General features: G+C 44.8%; 1 protein-coding gene across 1 annotated transcript in view; it reads left to right on the top strand.

Annotated features, from left to right (window-relative positions):
• Nucleotides 1-17,099: 17,099 nt before the first annotated feature.
• Nucleotides 17,100-21,018, top strand: part of GRIN2B (glutamate ionotropic receptor NMDA type subunit 2B) — a 474,891-nt gene continuing 470,972 nt past the window's right edge. The window contains exons 1-2 of the mRNA XM_075182877.1: nt 17,100-17,237; nt 17,922-18,345. The gene's annotated coding sequence lies outside the window, so the exon portion shown is untranslated. The remainder of the gene's footprint in view (nt 17,238-17,921; nt 18,346-21,018) is intronic.

The raw sequence follows: 21,018 nt of genomic DNA, 5'->3' as shown, positions 1-21,018 counted from the left end.
TGACCATTCAGATAGTGTATCCATAAAGAAGGCCCCTTTCAGCATTTCTGATGGTGTGTGCCTAAACAGGGCGAGTGTAGCTGGTGATACACCAATTGAGGATGCCACTTTGGAATTGGAACAGGATGAGGGGGATATTTCTGTAGCCGACGAGGGCGCTAATGAGGATGTTGATGAGGATGATGTTGTTTGTGTAAGTCCTGCACCAATGGAAGCAGTTCTGGCATGTGATAAGAAGAAGTCCATTGTCATGTCTGGACATAAGACCAAAAAAGCAACTTCTTATGTGTGGAATTATTTCTACCCAAATCCTGCCAACAGTTGTCTAGTCATTTGTAGTGTATGTAAAGCCACAGTCAGTCGAGAGAGGTACCATAACAAGCTAGGAACCTCATCCATGTTACGCCATTTGACTCGATCTCATGGCAAGGTGTTGGGAAAATCTGAAAGTTTTGGTAAAAAAAATAACAAGCAGTCCATCATCAGCTAGGTCCTGTCACTCACCGGACTGTGAGTGCCACTTCTCGTGTGTTTAGGAACCGTGGCCGTCCACCATCCTGAGGGTCTGCGCATGTGCAGCCCTTTCAAACCTTCAGTACCTGTTGCTTTTAGCTAATTGGCTGATCAGGCAACACTCCCTATTTAAAGCACCTGTGGTCAATACCTCGTTGCCTGATCTTGGAGTCTCATTCCCCATGAGCCTCTGAAGGTGTTCCTGTGTTTCCTCGTGTATTCAGCTCCTGCTGATTCCTGTTGTTCGTTTGTGGTTTCCAGACCACTTCAACACTCCTGTGTTCATCGTGACTGCACCAGCTGATTCCTATCCGCTGCCTCCGTGCTTCTACAGTATCCTGCTCACTTCAACACTCCTGTGTTCATCGTGACTGCACCAGCTGATTCCTATCCGCTGCCTCCGTGCTTCTACAGAGTCCTGCTCACCTCAACTCTCCAGTGTTCATCGTGTCTGCAGCCAGCTGATTCCTATCCGCTGCCTCTGTGCTTCTACAGTATCCTGCTCACTTCAACACTCCTGTGTTCATCGTGACTGCACCAGCTGATTCCTATCCGCTGCCTCCGTGCTTCTACAGTATCCTGCTCACTTCAACTCTCCTGTTTTCATCGTGACTGCACCAGCTGATTCCTATCCGCTGCCTCTGTGCTTCTACAGAGTCCTGCTCACCTCAACTCTCCAGTGTTCATCGTGTCTGCAGCCAGCTGATTCCTATCCGCTGCCTCTGTGCTTCTACAGTATCCTGCTCACTTCAACACTCCTGTGTTCATCGTGACTGCACCAGCTGATTCCTATCCGCTGCCTTCGTGCTTCTACAGTATCCTGCTCACTTCAACTCTCCTGTGTTCATCGTGACTGCACCAGCTGATTCCTATCCGCTGTCTTCGTGCTTCTACAGTATCCTGCTCACTTCAACTCTCCTGTGTTCATCGTGACTGCACCAGCTGATTCCTATCCGCTGCCTCCGTGCTTCTACAGTATCCTGCTCACTTCAACTCTCCTGTGTTCATCGTGACTGCACCAGCTGATTCCCATCCGCTGCCTCCGTGCTTCTACAGTATCCTGCTCACTTCAACTCTCCTGTGTTCATCGTGACTGCACCAGCTGATTCCTATCCGCTGCCTCCGTGCTTCTACAGAGTCCTGCTCACCTCAACTCTCCAGTGTTCATCGTGTCTGCAGCCAGCTGATTCCTATCCGCTGTCTCCGTGCTTCTACAGTATTCCTGCTCATTTCAACTTGCCTGTCTTCAACGGGTCAGCGCTCTGCTGCTTTCATCTCAGCTACTGGTTATCAGACCGCCTCAACTCTCCCGTGTTCTCCAGGTGTCCAGTTCCATATACTACTGCTTCCTGAGTATTGGCTTGTTCTTGCTGGTCTACCTACCGTGCGCTGCACCAACTTGGTTACCGCTTTCATCTTCCAGTGGTCTCTCCTCCTGCCGGCCTTCAGCCGCTCAGGTATCCCTGCACGTCTCTCTGACAGCCTGCTCTCCTGAACCGCGGTATGCATACTTCTCATTGACTGTGCTGGTGTATTGCATATCTAGCTGGACTGAGTTTGTTCTCCTCCGGAGTTCCTATCCACTGAGACTATTGCTATCATTTGACTGTGTTTCCTATTTGCTTGGATAGTTATTGTGACTCTGTATATTTGTGCAGTGCTGCTCAGTTATTATTATATTGTGCATATCATCGTGGGATCAAGTTCTGTGTGCCCGTGTATACTCTGCATTGCATTCATCTCCTCGTGCTCCTCCTCACATATATATTGCAGTGGTACAACTTGCTAGATGCAGACCACTGTCTCCTGTTTCCTGTAACACCAGTTTCAAGTATCCTCACTTAGCAGTGGTACAACTTGCTAACGCAGACCACTGACTCCCCTGATACCTTCACCTGGATTCCATTCCTTCACCTAGACAGCGGTACTACTTGCTATACGCAGACCGCTGACTCTCACCACCTCCTCGTTACTCCTGGACATTCCTCCTCACTGTAGCAGTGGTACAACTTGCTATCCGCAGACCACTGACTACCCTCACGTTTCCTTGTCCATCTAGTTCCTCGTGTACAGTTATCTACCTATTACCAGTGCTGCTAGTCATAGACTTTTCTCGAGCATTCTCTTACCATCTGCTGTCTCCTGTTCCGTGGTCACCCCGCTACCAGAGTACCATATTACCAACTATACTGCTCTGGTAAGTCCATCATCTGGTGATACCTGGGTAAAGACTCCTAGTGCCCGTGACAGGTCCCTTATCTCACCTACATCCCGACACCTGCAATCTACACCCACATTACCGTCCTTATCAATATCCTCAGTAGCGATCACACTTAGTCCTGCATCCAAGTTGCTAAGGCTAGATGACTCCTGCACAATCCTTGATTCCTCTGAAGAATTCTTGAGCGTTAGTCCCGCTGCTGCTGCTGTTGCTGCTGCTGGGGGTGAATCTTCATCCCAGAAACAGACCAAGAAGAACACTACTATTAGTTTACAATAATTGACTGTTAAACAATCCTTTGCAAGAGGAAGCAAGTATGAAAGCTGTCACCCAGTCGCAAAGCGGATCACAGAAGCCATGGTGACTATGCTCGTATTAGATCTGCGTACAATATCCACTATTAATGCAGCTGGTTTTAGACAATTACTTGAGGTCTTGTGTCCCTGTTACCAAATTCCATCACAACACCATTTCAGTAGAAAAGCTATTCCTTATCTCTACCAGAAGGTTCGTAAAAAATGTTATTATAGGGCTGCAAAATGCCATTCTACCCACTGTACACTTAACCACAGATATGTGGACAAGTGGAACTGGGCAAACTAAAGATTATATGACTGTGACAGCCCACTGGGTTGGTGATTCACCTTCACCAGTAGGAACAGCAGCAGCATGTACCCAAGTACATCACATTTGTCAGAGGCAGTCTATTCTGTGTATCAACGGCTTCACTAAGAGGCATGCAGCTGACAATCTGTTACAAAAACTAAGGGATGCCATTGCAACATGGCTTATCTGGCTTGGACTCTCCTCAGGATATGTCATTTCTGATAATGCCACCAATATTGTGAGAGCATTACAGCTGGGTGAATTCCATCGAGTAGGTTGTGTGTTGGAGAGCTCCTGCAAAGCCAAATTAGCTTTCGTTTGATCCAGCAAGGATGGAGGATCCTGGGGGAGGCGAGGAGGAAAGCCCCCAGGCTTCCAGACCTAGTGCCTCCAGAAGGCCCGGCTTAGATCCAAGGTCTGGAGTGGGTTCCACTCCCAGTCAGCCTACTTCCAACTTGGCTGGGAGTGTGGAATGCCTTAGCCTTATGAAACAAGCAGATCCCCAGGCAGAATTTCCCTGCATGAAGCCGAATGCAGGGATCCTGTGCGGCCAGTCTGTGGCAAAATTTCCGCTATGCACCGTGTCCCCAGTAAATCAACTGGAGGACAGTGGGTCAGAAGTACCTGTGCACCTTAACATGGTAGCTTCAGCCAAGGCCGGACTGAACGAGGCCTTACCTGCCCTAGTGATGAAACAACTGGGGGAAGATGGCTCCGGGGCACCTGTGAAGAGCAACAGAGAAGCCCCGACAAGACTCGTGCCGGGAGATGTGAACTTAGCCTCAGTGACGGTACAACTGGAGGCAAACATGGCATGTGTGACGGTGATACCAAACAAGGCACCCCCAGCAGATATGGGTGAGTCCCTAGTGGAGACACAACTGGGGGCCAACAAAGAAAGTATGACCATAGAAGACAGTGTGGCGGCCGTTAAAATAGGCGAGAAGGCCAAAAAGGAGGCGGCAGTTTCTGTGGTTAGCGGTGCGGTGGCTGGTATAGGAGAGGCGGATGTTGACCCAGGAGAAGTCGGCTTACCTGACTCTGATGAAGGGGAGACGGAGGAACCTGCCATAAAGGCACGGCTGGAGCGGCTCTCTTTGGTAATTCCTAAATTGAAAAGACAAATCGCGGCATTGAAGAAGAAAAGTAACCGTGCGTTTAGTACAGAACGCGCTGTTATTCGCCTAGAAATTGAGGAGTTGAACGCTATCCTCCTAGATAAGGAAGAATCGATGCAGCTACTTACGATAAAGCTACAGGAGATTGAGCAAGTGACCTGTTCGGGAATGGAGGTTTCTGCTAACATTGACAGCTCTGAGCGCGGTTCTCGTGGTGGACTCGGAGTTTCCATCTCCCGCGTCACTTCCAGTTTTGGCCAAAGGTTCCAGTGCAGGTCTCCTGAGGCAGGCAGTGGCATCTGATCCCATTGGCTCCCCTTTTCTGGAAACAGGTAATAGTGATAAATATGGAACTGATCCAAAGACTGGGCTAGTCCCAGTGATAAGCATTTTGCCAAAACAAGCTGAAAGTAATATGTTGTCTTGTGATATACGCGAGTATAATGTGAACACTGCACCATTTCCATCAAAGTCTGGTAATGTTACTTTTATGCAGGGATCAGAGGCAGCCACCCCTAGCAGCTTAGTCCCTGGTCCTGTATGCTCCCCGTATGTATGCTCAGACGGGCTCAACATGGGTTCTGAATCGGTAGTGTGTGCAGGTAGTTCAATTGATGTTGGAAGGTCCCTAAGTCAGGCCCAGGTTAGAATCATTGACTCCATATATGGGCCCTTGCAGATAACCGAAAGGGTGAAAAAAGCAGCCGTTTTAATAGACGAAGTATCTAGGAGAAATGCGGAGTTGGCTGGTAATCCTGGTGTTTGGGATAGGCAGCCTGGTTCCGGGGCTATGGGGAATCAATGGGGGAAGGGTCTTAGGGGGTCTATAATGGGTAATCAGGCTGAGGTGGTAAGAGATGGTCCTGTTTTGTCCAATGCTGGGCCCGTTGGTAATATAAGTGATGCCCAGGGCGGTTCGGTGCATTTAAACCCTGGGGTACAGGACTCAGCTAAAAAATCTGTACCTGGTACATCTTCCTATGCAAGCATTGTGTCTGGTACAGGTCAGAGGTTGGTGGGCCCGCCTCCTAGAGGTCAACCCCCTATGTGTAGGAATGTTGTGCAGCTTAAATTCATTGGTGACATTCCCCCGAACAGAGCTGACTTCTTGAAGGCGTTTCTAGACTCCTTTGGGTTCGTGCCCGCGGATCTAGTTGCTTGCATTCACCCCATCGAAGCGTCTGAGTATGACTTTAGCTTCATTTCATATCAGGGCTTGCAAGCATTCTGGAATCGGTGGGGTGGGTGTAGGGGACGAGATCCATGGGTAAATTTCAGAGACATAGCCATAACAAGGCAAGAAAGGGTTAAAGTTACAATCCTAGTCAGGAATGAGTCGATCCCTGTGGCCGACTTGGCCTTCTGGTTAAAACGGTATGCGGGTCTAGTGTCCCCGCTGGTAAAAGTACCGGACCCAAGCTATGGTGTCTGGGGTGGTAGGTGGTCTGCCACGGTCGATCTGTGATGCACATACCATCGGCCGCCTTCCTCGGTAGAGAGAGAATTCAATGTTTCTATCCAGGTCAGCCGAGGATGTGCCATCGCTGTGGGGACTTCCGCCACCTCAGCGCCAACTGTCCGCACCAAATGTGTGGGCATTGCGGGGACACTGGGCATGAGTCCCGTTCATGTGGACAAATTAGATGCAACCTTTGTGGAACAACTGGGCACCCATTTAGCAAGTGTCCACATGCTTCCCACAACACAGAGATACCAGACGAGGATATGGTTCAAGCAGCCGTAAGGGTGGAAGGAGAGCAAGGGGGTAGGTCCTCCGCATTAGTTCCTAAGCCCGTGCCTGTTACTGTTCCCAAGGTAGTTGCACAGTCTAGTAACCCAGTAGAGTCCCCGGTGGTGCCCGTTTTAGACAATGTCTGGGAAAAGCAGAGGAAGAAGGGCAAAAAGAAAACTAAAATAAACAGGGATAAAAACATTGTCCTGTCTAACAACTTTCAATTTCTTTCAAGTGAGGAGGAAGTAGATGAGGGTGAGGTGGTCAGGACTGAGGGTGGGGATCTAGTCCTCAGGTTAAAAACAGAAAGAGGAGAAAGCCCAGCGGTCTATCTCTCGGTGAGTCGGCAACCTATTGCAAACCTAGAGACAAATCAAGGATCCCTGGGGCTTTTCTGAAGAAACAGGCAGTTTCTGGGGGTCCCCCTTCGTGGAGGATGTAGCTCCTCCCCCTTTCCCGGATCCTTCTCCTCTCCCCACCCCTCATGTCCCTGTTCCTGATTCCTTGGGAAATCCCGGGCCTTTCCCTGCCCCTGTCACTCTCCCTCACCCTGTCCCTTCCCAGATTCCTGAACCTAACCTTACCCTTGCCCATCCTCCTGTCCCCCCCATGTTCCCCCTTCCGGTTCGTTCTCCCCCCTGCTCTCCCTCCTGATCCCTCTCCTATCCCGGGACCTAGTTCTGGAATGCAGCCCCTTGGTAGTCCCTCGGTCCCGTGTAAATCTGAAGTCACTTTTGGGGAGGTGGCGGGTGGTGAGGTTAGGGAGGTTATAGTTGGGTTGGGGGAGGCTTCTCTATCCGGGGAAGTGGTGGTTCTCCGGGAGGGGGAGGTTTTACCGGCCGGTATAAGTTGTAAGAGATATGGTTCCTCCGATAAGGACTCTGTTAAACAGGTGAAAAAGAATTGAGCTGATTCCTACCTTCTATAGCTCTGAGGGATGGCTTCCCAGCCCATTAGATTTGCCACTATTAATGTGGCATCTATACTTTCCGAACAAGCTCGTTATATGGTCTTTGATTTTTTCAGCACGGTTGAGGCTGATTTTTTATTTTTGCAGGAGACCAGATTGGGTCAGTTGGCTGACCTTCACAAAGCCAAGAGGGCCCTCCTACTGGTCTCTTGCGGCTGAGCCGTACGGTGGGGTGGCAGTGCTTTTTACCGGCATGATAACCATCCAGCGAGTCATAGAACTAGAGGTAGGTAGGTGCATGGTCCTGGATGTCAATCTGAGGGGGCACGACCTGAGGTTAATCATTGTCTATGGTTCCCAAACAAGGTGGGGTAGGAAGTGCCTTTTCGGTGCAATAAAGCCATACCTTTTTTTAACACCATCATTAGGACCAAAGACAGGGGAGGTTCAAGGACTTCTCTGGGCTATGACCAGGGCCTGATCAACCACTAGGCTGACCAGGCTGCAGCCTGGGGCGCTGGGTCCCGGGGGGCGCTGCACTGTGGGTATTTTTTTTTTCTTTTTAATTTTTTTTTTTTTTTTTTAATTTTTTTTTTTTTTTTCTTAATTCATTTTTTTTTCGGGGTGGGGGAGGGGGGGGGTCGCCGCTGGGGATCGCCGCGGGGGGGGTGGAGGGCTCGACGATCAAAAGCATTGGTGGTCAGTGGTTAGCAACACACAGCCAATCGCCAGGCTGCCTGTTGCTGTGCAGCAGACAGGAAGCAGGACGTCTTCACTTCCTATCTGCTGATCTGAGGAGAGGAGCGACGCTGGCACAACTACAGGTAAGTGAAGGGGGGAACTGCCCTGCATATCTATAGGGAGGGGGGGGATCTGCCCTGCATATCTATAGGGAGGGGGGGATCTGCCCTGCATATCTATAGGGAGGGGGGGATCTGCCCTGCATATCTATAGGGAGGGGGGGAACTGCCCTGCATATCTATAGGGAGGGGGGGGAACTGCCCTGCATATCTATAGGGAGGGGGGGGAACTGCCCTGCATATCTATAGGGAGGGGGGGAACTGCCCTGCATATCTATAGGGAGGGGGAACTGCCCTGCATATCTATAGAGGGGGGGGAACTGCCCTGCATATCTATAGGGAGGGGGGGGGAACTGCCCTGCATATCTATAGGGAGGGGGGGAACTGCCCTGCATATCTATAGGGAGGGGGAACTGCCCAGCATATCTATAGGGAGGGGGGAGAACTGCCCTGCATATCTATAAGGAGGGGGGGAACTGCCCTGCATATCTATAGGGAGGGGGAGAACTGCCCTGCATATCTATAGGGAGGGGGAACTGCCCTGCATATCTATAGAAAGGGGGGGGGACTACCCTGCATATCTATAGGGAGGGGGGGAACTACCCTGCATATCTATAGGGAGGGGGGGGACTACCCTGCATATCTATAGGGAGGGAGAGGGGGGACTGTCATGCATATGTATAGGGAGGGAGAGGGGGACTGTCATACAAATCTATAGGGTGGGAGGGGGGGCTGCCATGAAAATCTATAGGGAGGTAGAGAGGCTGATATGTATGAAGGAGGGCAGAGGAGGGGGGCTGATATATGTGACTGGGGGAGTTTTGATGTGACGGGGGGGATAGCTAGCTAGCAGATTAGAGGTAAGGAAAATAGCTGCAAGGGGGATGGATGCAGGGTGGGAGGTAAAGAAAATGGCTGCAGCAGGGGTTAAGGAAAATGGCTGTGCGGGGGGGGTTGTGGTTAAGGAAAATGGCTGCAGGGGGTATTTAAAAAATAGAGCAGCTTTGGGGGGCAGAATCTCATGATTGTGTGGTGGTCACATGGGTGGTCTCAGCAATCACTTGAATACTAAATATTAGTGAGATGGGGCTGGTAGAGGTTTGTATTTGATTGACAACAAATATTCAGATATTGCTTATATATGCCTGTCCAATGGGGTACTTTTAGCTGGCCATAATGGAGTGTTTTGTTTTAACTAAAGGGCCTAATCATTCAGGGTTTGCATTATAATACATTTTTGCATTTTCAAAAAAGGACGCCAACTTTCCAGAAGCCAGCGAGAGGATAACAAAGTTGCAAGAGAGAAGAGCAAGGACAGGTAAGAGACAATGGCACAATCTGTCTAAATTTGAATGCTGGAGAATACACCTGAACATTCATATTCAGGAGTGTTCCTATACACCTATATATTCGGAGGGGGGGGGGGGTTGCGCTGCGGCCGTATTAGCCTAGGGCGGCCAGAACCCTTAATCAGGCCCTGGCTATGACTCCTCTTTTCTATTTAGCACGATTAGGCAGGCTGGTCTGGTAGATGCGCATATTCGCCATTTCCCGGACCACACGGGGTTCACCTACTTTAGAGGTAGTGTAGGTCTAGTATAGATAGGTTTTTTTGTTAAAGAGAGCTCAAAAACCTTGGCTCCGGAGCTGAGACCAGTAGAGTTCTCTGATCACGTTTACCTCTCTTTGTCCTTGAATGCCTCGGAGACTCTTCAGAAGGGTAGGGGCCTCTGGCGCCTGAACTCTAAGCTCCTTGATGAGGAGGTGATAAGACAGTCCTTTAGGGAATTCTTTGAATCCCAGGAAACTCATTTGGAGGCAGGTTGGAGTAGGTCCGAATGGTGGGAGATGCTGAAGAAGAGGACCCGGAGCTTTTTCCGCGGCCTAGTAGCTAGAAATAACTTGTTTAAAGAAAGTACCTACATGGCACTGAGAAGAAAACTTGGATTCTTGATTTCTGGCCAGAGGGATAGTGGGGATATCCCCCGGGTGAAGGCTCAGATGAGAGAGATACAATATGACCGGTATGCTTCCTTGATTCTGGAGAGGGACTATGGGAAGTACCATTCGCCCGACCCCTTCCAGAGCTGTAGGAACTCGGTAGATATTAAGGAGGTGAGAGGTTTGCGCGATGCTGAGGGTGTCCTTAGGGAGGATAAGGAGGGCATCCTTGGTGTCGTGCGGTCTTTCTACTCCGATCTCTTATCGGAGAAGTCACTTGACAGAGAGATGGACCAGTTTTTTAGGGAAACTCCTGGCCTTGGAGATTTTAGCTGCCTGCATGAGTCCTTGGGCGATGAAATAACGGTGGACGAGGTCAGGATGGCGATAGATGGTTTATCTATCAAGAAAGCCCCAGGCCCAGATGGCCTTACATCTGAGTTCTTTAAAATCTTTGGGGACATCCTGGCCCCGCGTCTTGTGGAGGTCTTTAATGAGAGCCTGGGCAGAGGCTTATTACCTCCCTCCATGAGGGTCTCTGCCCTTATCTTGTTGTCCAAGGGGAAAGATCAGTCATGTATTGAGAACTGGCGCCCCATCGCTCTTCTCAATACTGACAGGAAGATTCTGGCAAAGGTACTTTTTAATAGAGTTATGCAGGTTTCTGGTCGGTTACTCTCTCCTTCTCAGCACTGCACTGTGAAGGGTCGAAGCACTTTCAGTGTTGTCCTGGCGGTGCGGGAGGCCTTTGAGCGGTGCCGTGCGGAGAGGTGGGGGAGGTACCTTTTAGCATTAGATCAGTCGAAGGCCTTTGATAGGGTAAATCATGAGTACCTGTGGGCTCTGCTTCTGTGGTATGGTCTTCCGGTTTGGGTGGTGAATTGGCTCCGTACTATTTATAGGCAAGCCGAGAGCTTCCCTCTTGTGAATGGTTGGGTGGGTCCATCCTTTGAGGTCAGCTCTGGAGTAAGACAGGGTTGTCCCCTGAGCCCCCTCCTGTATGTGTTTGCCATAGATCACTTCGTCAGAAGGGTTGGTGGCAGCTCGTTGGGAGGAGTGCTGTTGGGTCCGGAGAGTCTTTTGAAGGTAGTGGCCTACGCTGACGATGTTACTGTTGTCTTGTCGAGTTCCGCAGAAGCTGAGGAGGTAACAACTCTGGTCTGCGGGTATTCTGAGGCCAGTGGCTCGTTAGTAAACCAGGAAAAGAGTAAAGTTTTCTGGATGGGGAGGAGGGTTGTGAATTCAGCCTTCCAGACAGTCTTCCCCGGGCTAGTGAGAAGATCAAAATTTTAGGGATTCATTTCGGCCCTGGCGATTATGCCAAGCAAAATTGGGAGTTAAGGCTGGAGGAAGCTTCCCGGAAGGTAGAGAGCTGGAAGAGGTGGAAACACTCTCTCCGGGAAAGGGTGGACCTGGTCAAGACCTTCCTGATCCCGGTATTCCTGTATATCAGCTATGTGTGCCTCTTGCCAGAGTCTTTATGGTCTAGGGTTTATGCAGTTTTCTTCCAGTTACTCTGGGGGAATAGGCTGAACCTGGTCAAGCGGGCTGTGACCTACCGACTAAGGAAGGATGGTGGCCTGGGTATGATTAACCCAGTGCTCTTCTTTATGTCAACTTTTCTGAAGTTACACCTGAGTAGTCTCCTAGTTGAGACCCCTCCTCAGTGGGTGGGGGGCTTCAGGGTATGGGTGGATCCCTTCCTCAGTGCATGGTATGGGGGGGGCACTGTGAAAAGTTTCAGGGCCTGACATTGGTATCTCCCGACCTACGTTTCCTTGGATTGAAGGTGACAAGGCGTTGGGTCCTGCACTCCCACTTCTGGGTTCCGCTGTCACTGAGGGACTGCCCAGGTGATGTGATTTCGGTGGGGCTTTCCCTGATTAATTCAGGAAGAATCCCGTTGAAGCTTTGGGACATTGCCTGGCTCTCCTTTCATGGGAGACTTTATGTGAGAGGGAACCTCAAGTACAGAAATGCTGATGATTGTGGTTGCCCATCGGAGGAATGTCTGGGGGTGGAGGAGACTATGGAGCATTTCTTGCTTCAGTGTCCCTTTAACGTAAAGGTTTATAAAAAAAGTTTCTAGGTCGCTGGGGATCCCCTGCCTTTCGGAGCTTAGTTACCCTGAATGGATTTACAGGGCATTCAAGGCCAGGTGGAGGGTTTTTGATTTCTGCACCCTTTTTTTAGTCAGTCTAGTGGAATGCACGTGGAATGCACGGTGTCAAGTGTCCATCAGGCATAAAAACCTTCCCTGTGAAGAGGTGGTGGGTAACATTCTCCACAAGGTGTGGAAACTGAAGGGTATGGAGAGATGTCGGATGTCCAATGCCAACTGGCTCAGGCTGTTGCGGGGCCTGAGACCTCCCTAAGGAGGTCAAAGTCTGGTGCTCTCTTTTCTAAATGGCTTTTCTCGCTGTCCTTTCACTCCCCTAGATTTTGAAAGCCAAGTATATTTTCAAGTATGGCTTACATGCACCCACAGCTTGTTTCTTTGTGGTGGTGTTTGTGTTAGTAAGTTGAAATACGTTTGGAAATTAGTTTCGGTTTAGTGGTGGCACCCTCTTGTTTTATGTGTTTTATCTTTTTGTATATTTATATTTAGGTTGATGGACTTTCCTGTGAGCAAATAGCCCCCCTTTCTTTGGTCTTTGAGTTTAAACCTGATATTTTAAGAGAAGAAGGTGCCACCCTTGTAGAGTTTTTGTAATAATGTGTTGCAAGATCAATCAATAAAAATATTTCCATCACATTCCCTGTTTTGCTCACACAATAAACGTGGTGGTGCAGAGCTTTTTAAAAAATGACAGGGACGTGCAGGAGATGCTGTCTGTGGCCCGTAAAATATCTGGACATTTCCGGCATTCAGCAACAGTGTGTAGGAGATTGCAGCAGCTGCAAGAGTAATTTAATTTGCCTTGACACCAACTGAAGCAAGAGGTGGTGACAAGGTGGAATTCCACCCTGTGTATGCTTCTGCGAATGGAGGAACAGCGAAAAGCCATCCACGCTTACTCTACAAGCCATGACATTGGGAAAGGAGGGGGGAGGTATTTCACTACATTTTGGCGACTTTGCATGATCCTCGGTTTAAGACCTATGACTTCTCTTTGTTTCCAACTGACAAAGATCTGAAGAGATGTAAGGAGCTCCTGGTGAGCAAGATGACAGCTCAAGTGTTTCGTGACAGGATGGCGTCTCCTCCATCAATTACTCACTCAACTGCTGCTAGGAAAAAACTTAACTTTCGAAAGAGACCCAGGGATGATGCAGATGACTCAGCACCAAATTTTGACATCTGATCTGGTCTAAAAGAATTGACCAAAAAACGTGAACCCGCCACCTGATCCTACTATCAACATCCAAAGAATGGTGGAAGATTATTTTCACGATGGCATAGAAATAGACACATCAGACAGTCCCTTTACATACTGGGAGGAAAAAAAGGGAATTTGGAGACCCATGTACCAACTCGCTTTGCTCTGCCTAAGCTGCCCAACCTCCAGTGTGTACTCGGAAAAAGTTTTTAGCACAGCCGGGAACCTTGTCAGTAATCGGAGTAGGAGGCTACTTCCTCAATATGTGGAAAAGATGATGTTCATAAAAATGAGCTTCAAATTCCATGATGAAAGGCCTTTCCCGCCAATTACTTCAAAATTCTGAGACTTCTGTAATAGTGGATTCCATCGGTGATGAATTAATCATGTGTGAGGATGATGGGGGATTTTAATTATCCGGACATTGATTGGAGTACTGAGACCTCCAGTACAGCTAAGGGAAATAGGTTTCTGAGCACCCTGAAAGACCATTATATATCCCAATTAGTAGAGTATAAACAAACAATGTAGACATAATATCAAATATTCAAGTAAGGGAGCACTTGGGAAACAGTGATTATAATATGGTCTCATTTGAAATTATTTTCTAAATTTGTGAGGGATAGGTCATGTCAAACTAATCTGATTAGCTTCTACGAGGAAGTTACTGGGAACTTAGACCAGGGCAGCACAGTAGATGTGGTCTACTTAGATTTTGCAAAGGCCTTTGATACAGTGCCACACAAGAGGTTGGTTTACAAAATAAGGGACCTGCTTCTAGGAATCAACATTTGTACTTGGATCGAAAACTGGTTAGAGAATAGGGAACAGAGAGTTGTGATAAATGGAACATTTTCTAATTGGTCAAAAGTCTTAAGTGGTGTACCTCAAGGTTCCATGCTGGAACCACTCCTTTTTAATATATTTATTAGAGAGTAAAGTTTCTATTTTTGCAGAATGCACTAAACTCTGTAAGGTAATAAAATCAGAGCAAGATGTAGCTTCTCTACAGAGGGACTTAAATACACTGGAGGATTGGGCAGCCAAATGTAATATGAGGTTTAACATAGATAAATGTAAGGTTATGCATTCAGGGATCAAAAACAAGAACGCAATCTATAAATTAAATGGAATAAATTTAGGAGAATCTATAATGGAAAAGGATTTGGGAGTGCTCGTAGACAATAGACTTAGCAATAGTGCTCAATGTCAAGCAGCAGCTGCAAGGGCAAATAAAGTTTTGGCATGCATAAAAAGGGGCATAGATGCAAGGGAAGACAGTGTAATTTGCCACTGTATAAATTGTTGGTAAGACCTCATCTTGAATATGCAGTACAGTTCTGGGCACCACTCTATAAAAAAGATAATTTGTAACTAGAAAAGGTTCAGAGAAGGGCAATAAAATTGATAAAGGGTATGGAGTCATTAAGTTATGAGGAAAGGTTAGCCAGTTTAGGCATGTTTACTTTAGAAAAGAGGCGTCTAAGAGGAGAAATGATTACTATGTACAAATACATTAAGGATTAATACAGAGAACTTTCATGGGAACTTTTTACCCCACGGACTATACACAGGACATGTGGTCACCCCCTAAGTTTAGAGGAGAGGAAATTTCACAACTAGCAAAGGAAGGGGTTCTTTACAGTAAGGACAATCAAAATATGGAATTCATTGCCAGGGAAGGTTGTGATGGCAGATTCAATACATATGTTTAAGAAAGGGTTAAACAAATTTTTAGCGGAAAAGAGTAGCCAGGGATACGACCGTTAATTAAAATGAAGGATAATACAGGATATAGGGTAAAAATAGGACTGCAATATTGGGTCTGGTTGGATTTTCACAATTGAAACAGATTGGCGGTTGCTTACTCTGATACAATTTCAAATATTAGTGCAGGATCGCAAGAAATCCAAAATAGGTTGAACTTGATGGACTGGTGTCTTTTTTCAACCTCATCAACTATATTACTATGTACACACTGATGAGGGTGAGACTGAGGATGATGATAACAACTTCTTGCCATAGTAGAGTTAATTAACAGCACTGTTACCTTAGGTGGCTTAAGGCCATTGTTACCTTGTTTTGTGGGGGCCCAAACAAACCTAGCACTTCAGCAACTAGGAGTGGCACTTTTGTGGCTGAAGTGCTTGGTTTGTTAAAGTGTGCATGTCCTTTTTAAGATCCAACATAAGGGTGGGTGGGAGGGTCCAAGGACAATTCCATCTTGCACCATTTTTCCTTTCAGCTACCGCTGTGTACCAATGTTACCTACATGTGCTATATATTGTTGTGTGCTTACCAAAAATCTTAGACACCCATCTATGATGCAGATGACTCAGCACAACATTTTGACATCTGGGGGTAAATGTATCATACCCCAGTTTTTTCAACTCAACCGGAATCGGTGAGTTGACAGCTAAGATTTAAAGCGGCGCTGGCTTGTAAAGGCAAGCGCTGCCTTTACAAGCCAGCGCTGCTTTAAATTTTAGCTGTCAACTCGCCGATTCCCGTTGAGTTGAAAAAAACAGGGTATGATACATTTACTCCCTGGTCTTGTCTACTGTAAAAGTATTGACCAGAATAAGTGACGCCTGTGCTGTAACTCCACCTGATCCTACTATCAATATCCATAGAATGGTGGAGGATTATTTTAAATTTTTTTGAACGGTATAAAGACAACAGTTTTATTAACAAAGAACAACGTTGCTTGCAGAAGTAATGTAAGCATGGATGTCTAAATAGACGTGTATATGTATTACCTTCCACTTTGCTGCTGGTTCAGCAAGTATTTTTAATATGCACTTTACATCCAAGGTACCTAACTAGATTATAATTTTGTGGGAATTGGGGCTGATTCGACGCTCACTGATGAACTTGCTTTTTGATGTGATTTACAATGGCTCTTTTTAATGCATTGTCTGGCAACCTGGTTTGGTGTGTGCCTGATAAAAACACATCCTGGTGGGGTCAGCGCGTGTTGCCATGTATTAGCTGTAGAATTACCTCATTAATCCAAGAAACACGTGGAGCGATCAAATTAACCATAACTGGTTTCATGATCCAAGGACAAGTCCATCTTGCCCCACTTTTCTTTTCTGCCACTGCTGTGTGCCAATGTGTCCTAGATGTGGTAGGAACTGCCGTGTGTTTGAGTCATTGCTCGGTCGCTTACCATCCTGCCAGATCGCTCCAGTCTTTGTCCAAAAGTGTATGAAAATAATATTGTGACCTGTGAGGTGGTCAAGATTGACTGACAAATGACTTGAAATTAGTGTTATTGAGGTTTTTTAATAATGTAGGATGAAAAAAAGTGCAAAATTATGTGATTTTAGCAATTTTTCCAAAAAAATACAGATCCAAAAACCAAAACCAAAACACACGAGGGTGGTTTTGCCAAAACGAAGCTAATCTAGATCCAAAACCAAAAGCACTTTACAGGGGTCAGTGAGCATCTCTAGTTTTAACCCATATTGGTACACAATGCTTCAATGAATATTTGAGACACACTAATGAATGCACCTTAAAGCCGTTGTGTGGCAAAGTTAAATTATCTCCAACAAGCTTAATTTTATTTGCTCATGCATATCTGACCTAACAATAAAAGTACAGATCCAGGCAGGTAAAATATGACTTTCATTTTTGTTTGATTCTACATTAATGTAATTTAAGGCTTCTTACACAATTGAAGTAAGCATGTTAGCTCACTGCTAGCATATTGCACATCTTTAACATAATAAATTCATAGAGTACAGCCATAAACAACCGCAGTTCTAAAACTGCAGTTAAAAATAGACACATTTCTATAGTTTGTCAACGTTTCTAGTAACTTTCGTATCTGAAGCATGCAGTGGCTGTATCCTTGCCGCAATTCCAACATTCGCCACAAGGAGGAACTCCCTCTTCCTTATTGCAGAACATGACGTTGGAGATCCAATCAGTTTGAGCACAAGTCACAGGGAAGAGATTCTTAACAGGGAAATTCTCCCGTCTCCCAGATCCTGACAGTGTGTGTATAGCGTGGATGGGATGAAAATTCAGGTCTCTGCAATACAGGGTTGGAAGTAACTGACATGTCTGTAAGTACATCATTGCACCTCCGCATTCCATTGCCAACCCAGCAATATTATTTTATTGTGAATTGAATTGAGTCTGAGGCACCCACACGATGTCTGATAAATGCATGTGCACTTTTCTCGTATTGGTGTACTACTGTCAAGAAACGTTTACTATGTTAAGTGATCAAAAGGTCAATGTGCACATCAGACATCATTTCTTTGGTTAGCTATGCAAATCTCGGTGCCATTTCATAGGTTAATGTATATATTTGCATCAGTACCATAACGGTCACATACATAGAGGAGGCAGAGCGTCTTGGTGGTAAGTGCCACTGTTACAGGTTTATTAGCAAGACAGGATTAATGGTGTTGCGAGCAACGATTGTGGCATTGAAAACTGCTACATGTGTGTGTGCGGACTGGAGAGGCAGATGATTTGCTTGGAGCCTCTCTCTTGCAGCCAGTAAATAATTCCTGTCTATCTTTAGCCGTATGCATATTCTGAGTATGCTTTAGCTGAACCTATCTTATTAATAATGTATTGCCATCTTTCAGCCATTTCCCTGTGCTCACTGCTGTTAAATTTGGGGGTTATAAAAGCTGTGAAAAAAAAGATCTGGATTTAGATGCCAGATTTTCCCCCTCTTTTTTTCAGCATCTTCTCTCGAATAAAATATTGATTCATTCTTTCTTTCTCCTGTATAGGATGGGGGGTGTTGGAAAGGAGAACAGTATGCTGCAGATAGCAACAGCACTGATCAGCTAAGGAACAAATAAACCCTTCAGAACCACTCGCAGACACCTTTACAAACCTACAGGATCTGAGCACAAAAGGACCTTGCTTTACCAGCCCTGCATTTGTGGTTTACTGAAGAATCCCTGATTAATTCATCTTATTCTTGTATTTTTTGCATTTGCTGTTCAGAGCCAGTGAGGATTTTTGCCTACAACACAAAGGATTTCAGTTCCAACCCCCAAATCCCCAATCATTTTGCATTGTTTTATTTTTATGTATTTCTGCACCCTGTTTGCCTATGTGGATATGCAAGGTAGAAGAGAGAAAAGCATAATCCCACCATGTCCAGTGCTTTAACCCAGCAGACTAAAGGATCTGTGTCTTCAAGCCCAGGTATGCAAAATAAACCCACTGAGTCCATTGTTTACCCATTCCCTTGGAATTATAATGTCCACATCTACTGTTATCTATGATTGTGATTCTTTAGAATTTGCGTCTGCTCTGCATGTTTATAAAAATGTGGCTTATACCTGTAGTAGCTGTTGCATCTCCCATTCTTTGTAACCAGCATGGCCGTGGTGAATGTACGGGACTGACAATTGAATTTTAATTCAGCCTAGACCTACTCCAACTTACCTAGTAGCATCTTTTGCTATAGTGGACAGGGAACTGTCATTATGTATTTGTTTAGAAATACTTCTGTTAATGGCAATATCTGCATTAGTTGAAGGTAATCCTGGAAATGTCTATACTGAATACCACAGTGGGTTTTTTTTCCTTAGAAGCCCAAGGGCCTTTACATGTTTTTTAGCAATGCAAATTATATTTTTTTCTTGTTATGTGTAAGTATATTCATAAACATTTTTTTTTTTAGGGACATTGATGCCCAGTATTGTCTGTTTAATTTATTTTGTAACCTGTTACTTCATTGTATAGTAGATTCATTTCCATTTTAAAAATACATGATACGTTCTACTATGGTTCGTGCTATTTACGCATATAATATGGTGGTATTCACTATGAGCTGTCACATACTCCAGTCACATACTGATGCAGGACAAGTCATAAACATGCAGGTTCCAGGCCTGGCTGTTGGAGGAGGCCTGTATTACCTCCCATGAAGGAATCTTGTGTAATAACAAATAGTGGTGCATGTTTATAGAGAAATATACATTTAGTAGGTGCACGAAGACAGATATTCAGTCAGTTTACTGTGAATCATGCATTTATCATGTATTTATTAGCATATGAAACCTGTACTGACATCTGTTGGCTCATCTGTAACTTGTCCTTAGCCCATACTCATTATAGTGTGAAATCGTGTAAACTATTCTGATTGTTTGTGTATTCAATAAATCAGTCAATCTATCAATCTATCTATCAATCTATCTATCTATCTATCTATCTATCTATCTATCTATCTATCTATCTATCTATCTATCTATCTACTCAAATGGGATATAAATTAGTAAACAAAAATTAAGTCATGGCTGCCTGTCTAATTGAATGTCCTGACATGAGTCCTGATAATGTGTAAATTAATATGTTTTCTTAACCAAGACTATATGTATCTCCTACATTGCAGTGGTCAGATCAATTGATTAGCCTGTGTTAGTACTGTAGTTTATTGCAAATCATGATTTTTATACATTATCAGTGGGACTTATTAGTCAGATTTTAACGAATGCAGCCATGTAATGTGTTGTATAGACAGGAATTGTCTAGCAGAGTGTAATCATGCATATTATAACTCAAAAATACAGTCATATCTTATTAGAGACTGGAAAATGTCTTGCAGATGACACAGACCAGAAAGAACCTATTCTCATCCTATGCACATAAATTCATGTAGCTTTGTATACTATAACTAAAACTCCCTGTTACAAAAAGTGTGTATGTGTGTGTGTATATATATATATATATATATATATATATATATATATACATATATATATATATATATATATATATATATAATATATATATATATGTATATATGTATGTATATATATATATATATATATATGTATGTATGGATGTGTATGGATGTATATGTATGTATGTGTGTGTATGTATGTGTGTATATATATATATATATATATATATATATATATATATTCACATCCACCCAAAGTTGCCTAATTTTAAGCAACACCTATTTTACAGTCTTGTCAAACTCTTTATTTTTTTTTTATTTTTTTACACACTACTATATAGAGTATTTTAATTTTGTGTAGTAACAGCTCGAACACAGCTCATTACCATAACCTATATATTGAGCTTTTGAAGTTCCTCATCATGGAAATGCTTGCAGTCAGTGGCAGTATAATAGGAGACGATTACATGTTAAACCTCTCTGTACTACATATCTGTCATAGCTAACATTGTCTGCATTTGAATATAATTTCCATTGACATCTTGCTAGTGGCCATGCAGATCACCTGTGGCACACTCTAGGTAGATATACATTATAACACCACAAACACTACATGATCACTGGACATTGTAATAAAATTATTATTTTGGATTGTGTAGATTCAGATTCGATAAATCACAACTTATACAGTGTGTAGAAGAAGAAAAGATGGAGAAGGAAAGAGAATTGTATTTTTACAGATGTGCCACTGTCAGAAAGAAAAACTTGCAGGAATATAACTGTTCTTACAATTCAGGAACTGGCAACTTATGTCCATATGATAGGGGCTTGTTATTTTGTATTTTATAAGGGCCCTCTAATGTTGATTGTTCCTGTTATGTAGGTAGTTTGGCATGTTGTGTTCCTTATCTATTATATAAATAGTATTAAGCATAAGAATTAACATTTAGCTTCTCTCATTCAAAGTACTGTAAATGTCTTCTCAAGTTTAGATTGCAATATTTTAATTGTGTGGCATAGAAGGTGGTAACTGTCATTTGTGTCCTGTATTGTGCACATCACTACATCTTGGAAGTCAGCAAAGCCTGCCTGCTGCTTAGAAAAATGGGATGTGTTTGAATATTGTGCTGTATAGTATGATTATTGCCTATAACGTTGGCTATATGATAAGCAGTACTTTGTTATATAAC

Source organism: Mixophyes fleayi, chromosome 8, assembly GCF_038048845.1.
Source record: "Mixophyes fleayi isolate aMixFle1 chromosome 8, aMixFle1.hap1, whole genome shotgun sequence".
NCBI classification, from domain to species: Eukaryota; Metazoa; Chordata; class Amphibia; order Anura; family Limnodynastidae; genus Mixophyes; species Mixophyes fleayi.
Note: the sequence above shows the minus strand (reverse complement) of the source record. Positions and strands in the feature narration are given on the sequence as shown.